The sequence below is a fragment of the Archocentrus centrarchus genome, unplaced genomic scaffold, assembly GCF_007364275.1.
Source record: "Archocentrus centrarchus isolate MPI-CPG fArcCen1 unplaced genomic scaffold, fArcCen1 scaffold_24_ctg1_1, whole genome shotgun sequence".
Taxonomy (NCBI): domain Eukaryota; kingdom Metazoa; phylum Chordata; class Actinopteri; order Cichliformes; family Cichlidae; genus Archocentrus; species Archocentrus centrarchus.
In genome coordinates, this window is record NW_022060255.1 from 498,639 (window position 1) to 504,638 (window position 6,000).

Below are 6,000 nucleotides of genomic sequence, written 5' to 3' on the forward strand. Positions count from 1 at the left end.
ACCTGACTCTGCACTTCATCCTACAGCATCTGGACTCCCAGGGAACCTACGCCAGGATCCTGTTTGTGGACTTCAGCTCTGCCTTCAACACCATCATCCCTGATCTCCTCCAAGAAAAGCTGTCCCAGATGAACGTGCCTGATCCCATCTGCAGGTGGATCACTGACTTCCTGACGAACAGGAAGCAGCACGTGAGGCTGGGGAAGAATGTCTCGGACTCCCGGACCATCAGCACTGGCACTCCTCAGGGCTGTGTCCTCTCTCCTCTGCTCTTCTCCCTGTATACCAACTGCTGCACCTCTGACCACCAGTCTGTCAAGCTTATTAAGTTTGCAGACGACATGACTCTCATCGGACTCATCTCAGACGGGGACGAGTCGGCCTACAGGATGGAGGTCAAACGTCTGGCGTCCTGGTGCAGCCACAATAACCTGGTACTGAACGCCCAGAAGACAGTGGAGATTATAGTGGACTTTAGGAAGCACACAGCCCCTCTACCCTCCATCATCCTGACTGACACCCCCATCACCACAGTGGACTCTTCTCGCTTCCTGGGAACTACCATCACCCAGGACCTCAAGTGGGAGCCCACCATCACCTCTGTCATCAAAAAGGCCCAGCAGAGGATGTACTTCCTGCGGCAGTTGAAGAAATTCAACTTGCCAGCAAGGACCATGGTGCAGTTCTATACTGCCATCATTGAGTCCATCCTTACCTCCTCCATCACTGTGTGGTACGCTGGAGCCACCACTAGGGACAAACAGAGACTACAGCGCGTTGTGCACTCTGCTGAGAAGGTGATTGGCTGTAACCTCCCATCTCTCCAGGACCTGTACACCTCCAGGACACTGGGGCGTGCAGGTCGGATCACAGCCGACCACTCTCACCCTGGGCACAGACTTTTTGACCCTCTCCCCTCAGGCAGGAGGCTACGGTCCATACGGACCAGAACCTCCCGCCATAAGAACAGTTTCTTCCCCTCTGCTGTTGGACTCATGAACAATTACCCTAAGACTGTTACCACCACCCTCCACAAACGCTGATGACCCTATGTCTATGCACCTGTCTGATTGCACTGATGTACATATTAGTGGAATATAGTCTACATTCTTCTATCTTTTAATTAGTCTCTGCACTGTATATTTTGTAATTTTGTAATATTGTGCTATAGTTATAGCTCTAATATCTCTGTATATTTGCAATTTGTATACTTGTATATTGTCTTATAGTTTTTATACTTATTTGTTTTTTTTTCTGTAAGCACGAAGTACCGCAGCAATTTCCTAATGCTGTGAACCTGTTCACCCATATGGCAATAAAAACCTTCTGATTCTGATTCTGATTCTGATTCTGAAATATATGAATTTATTCTAGTTATTTATGGTTAAATCTTTATAATTTTACCTTTAAGAACATTCAGTTAAGCAATTATTTTGTAATATAAATAAATGTAATTGTTTTTTTTATTATTATCTTAAAACAAGAACTCCTTTGAGTCTCTGTGTCTCCAATACAGTTATATTACTGCCATAGACATACAGGTGCTGTCATAAAATTAGAATATCTCAGTGATTCTATTCAAAAGGTGAAACTTGTATATTATATTCATTCTTTACACACAGACTGATATATTTCAAATGTTTGTTTCTTTTAATTTTGATGATTATGATTATAACTGAGAACTAATGAAAAGCCCAAATTCAGTATCTCAATATTCAATATTGCAGACACCTGGTGCCACACTCTAATCAGCTAATTACCTCAAAACACCTGCAAAGGCCTTTAAATGGTCTCTCAGTCTAGTTCTGTAGGCTACACAATCATGGGGAAGACTGCTGACTTACAGTTGTCCAAAAGACGACCTTTGACACCTCGCACAAGGAGGGCAAAGGTCATTGCTAAAGAGGCTGGCTGTTCACAGAGCTCTGTGTCCAAGCACATTAATAGAGAGGCGAAGGGAAGGAAAAGATGTGGTAGAAAAAAATATAGAAGCAATAGGGATAATTTTAGATCCACCTAGTCCAACTTAACAGCTCTAAAACAGAAGCAGTCATGATTGGTACTCCCCACCAGATCAAATCATCACCCATCATTACTATGTCTTTTCATGGACACAGTATCCCTCTTTCCTTGTCAGTTACCAATCTTGGTGTTAGGATGGATCCCCAACTCAACTTGGAACTCCATATAAACCACCTTAGTAAAATCTCATTTTACCATTGTCGAAATATTGCCTGCCTTAATTCTTCAAGATGCAGAGAAACTGGTCCATGCATTTGTCTCATCCAGACTGGATTACTGTAATGCACTCTTTGTTGGTATCTCCAACAGGAGTCTTCTGAAACTCCAGTATACTTAAAATGCTGCGGCCCAGATACTGACGGGAGTTTGCAAATATAGTCGTATTACACCAACTCTTCAGTCCCTCCACTGGCTTCCTGTTTCTTGCAGGATTGACTATAAGGTCGTCGCTCTTCTTACTTATCAATGTGTCTATGGCAATGCCCCTTCCTATCTTAAAGAACTTCTTTCTTTAAAATGTACGGCACGCTCCTCCAGATCTGCAAACTCTCTCATCGTACCAAGGACAAATTTACGGACTATGGGTGACCGGGCTTTCTGTGTAGCTGCCCCTCGTCTATGGAACTCGCTTCCATCTGAATGGAGAGCGCCTCAAACTTTGGAAAGTTTCAGAAAGAGCTTAAAGACTTTTCTCTTACAAGAGTTTTTGATCTTTGTGCATAAATTTTAGCTATTTTATCTACACTTCGGTGTATTTTTTTTTAATTTACACTGTGGTTTTTATTTAGTGTGTTTTATATTTTTACTATTTGTTATAATGTTTTTGTTCTGTAACACTTTGAGTTTTTTTTTTTTTTTTTTTTAAATGTAAAGTGCGTTATAAATTAAAGGTATTATTATTATTATTATTATTATTATAATCACACCCTGGAGAGGATTGTGGAACAAAAGCCATTCAACAATGTGGGGAGATTCACAAAGAGTGGACTGCAGCTGGAGTCAGAGCTTCAAGAACCACCACACACAGACGTATGCAGACATGGGTTTCAGCTGTCGCAGTCCTCGTGTCGAGCCACTCTTGAACCAGAGACGGCGTCAGAAGCGTCTCGCCTGGACTAAAGACACAAAGGACTGGACTGCTGCTGAGTGCTCCAAAGTTATGTTCTCTGATCAAAGTCAATGTTGCATTTCCTTTGGAAATCAAGGTCCCAGAGTCTGGAGGAAGAGAGGAGAGGCACAGAATCCACGCTGGCTGAGGTCCAGTGTAAAGTTTCCACAGTCAGTGATGGTTTGGGGTGCCGTGTCATCTGCTGGTGTTGGTCCACTGTGTTTTCTGAGGTCAAAGGTCAACACGACCGTCTACCAGGAAGTTTTAGAGCACTTCATGCTTCCTGCTTCTGACCAACTTGATGGAGATGCAGATTTCATTTTCCAACAGGACTTGGCACCTGCACACAGTGCCAAAGCTACCAGTACCTGCTTTAAGGACCATGGTATCCCTGTTCTTAATTGGCCAGCAAACTCGCCTGACCTTTAACCCCATAGAAAATCTATGGGCTACTGTGAGGAGGAACATGTGATACACCAGACCCAACAATTCAGAAGAGCTGAAGGCCACTATCAGAGCAACCTGGGCTCTCACCTGAGCAGTGCCACAGACTGATGGACTCCATGCCACGCTGCAGTAATCCAGGCAAAAGGAGCCCCAACTAAGTACTGAGTGCAGTACATGCTCATACTTTTCATGCTCATACTTTTCATGTTCATACTTTTCAGTTGGCCAACATTTCTAAAAATCCTTTTTTTGTATTGGTCTGAAGTAATATTCTAATTTATGAGATACTGAATTTGGGTTTTCATTAGTTGTCAGTTATAATCATCAAAATTAAAAGAAATAAACATTTGAAATATATCAGTCTGTGTGTAATGAATGAATATAATATACAAGTTTTACTTTTTGAATGGAAGTACTGAAATAAATCAACTTTTCATGATATTCTAATTGCATTCAGCCCCCTGCCTCACTTTGTGTCCACCACTGGCACTGCGGTTTGCCACCAGAACTATTTTGGTTGTGCAATGGATTTTTATGGCCCCCTGTGCTGTCACTTCCCCACAGCTGGCACTGTGTTCGACCCCCTGAACTGTTTCACCGCCTGTGCTGCCTCATCCCCTATGTTTTTCTTTTTTCTTGGACAGATTTTTTGGTCTTGTGCCACCATTTTTTGTTTTGTTCCTTGGGCTGGCAACCTCTGGACAGTTTTTTTTTTTTTTTTTTGGACTCTGTTGCCCTTTTGGTTGCCCCGAAAAAACATGGGAAACCCGAGAAAATGGTTAGAGATGTGAAGGGGTTGGTGGTGTACCGGGGGCTTCTGTTTAGGACTATGCTTCCTCCTCACAGTCACCCAGCTGGCCTGATATCTCTGCTGCTCGGGATCTGCTGACGGGTTGCTAAAGGTGGCTAGGCTACCTTGGTCTGCACTGACTACAGGGGCCTGGCTAGCTACAGGATTTTCCAGGATGTGGAAAATCCAATTCAGTGAACCTACAAACAGACTACATTTATTACAAGTACCGCCCAGGCCTCTCACAGCTAGAGGCCCGGGCCAAGGTGGAATTGAACCCAGGCCTTCTAGGTGTTATTCTAGCTATGAGGCTGCAGTGCTAACCACCACACCACTGTGCTGCCCAACAGAATACTCAGTTACTAAAATAATTGATAGTTGCAGCCCTAATAAAATTTGCAACATGCCATGAGCAAAATCATCACCTTCTCACAAAGGAGCAACAGGTTTCAGGTGATAGAGCGATTGTTGTGTGAGAGACTGTTGGCTTATGTAAAATGCACTTAAAAACAATTGCTTTAAAAAGATCAGATTTGTTGGTAGATATCCAAATGTAATCATATATGAGATATATGATATTACATATATTATTATGATATGAAATATCCAAATCAGTATCTGCATCAGACATAAAAAAGTGGTATTGTGCCATCCCTACAATTTACAGGTGATTCAGCAAACAGTGGGTTGGACAGTGATGGTATAGTTACCTTGAAAAAGTAGTCCGATTACTGATTACTCCTTTAAAAAGTAACTTAGTTACTTTACTAATTACTTAATTTTAGAACTAACTAAGTTAGATTACAAGTTAATTCATTAGTTACTTTAACAGCTGCTGTAATCATCTGCCATAAAGTGATCCAGATGTTTCTGTGTGTTTTTATGTGTAATGTCTTTGCTTATAGTGGTAAACAGACTGCAGTCATCATGATTTATGAAGGGCTTATATATAAAATGCAGAAATAATTTTTCAACAATCTTTAGGAGTCTGTGTTATTGTACCTACATTATAATCAATCCAGAGCTTTTTGGACACTTCAAATATCTTTATTGAACTGTGATGTTATATTGTTGTGATTTCTGCAGCCTTTTGAACCAGATTTCTGTTTAAAAAGACATTTTTAATGCCAAAGACAGTTTTTACCTTCATAAAAAATGAATATATAAGTCACTTTGCAAAAAACTGAGTGCAGCTTCTACCTTGTGACAGAAATGTTGTTTCTCACTGACAATGACTTGATATCATTCATGAGAGATATGTTTGACACGTTTCACAGATTATAGGTCAACAATTCATTTACAGCCGTTTAAACACAGGGATTTTTAACCGAAAATCGCTTTTTGGCACAACACCGGAGCACCCCCGCTGCCTCAACATAAAAATGACAACCATGAAACGAGTGTGACTGTGCTGCGACTCCAGATGTTTCTTCAAATCTGACGTAGTGTTTTTAAAGCTAGATAGCACTTTGTCACCAGCACAGAGTGCACAACTAAACTTGATGTTGTCATCTTTAGCTGATACAGACTCACAATAGTGCCTGTATTTCAGCTAGACAACGCGCATCTCTCTCCTCCTGCCATTGTTTACGTTTGTGTGTCTGTGTGCTGTTATTGTCCTCATGATGAAAAC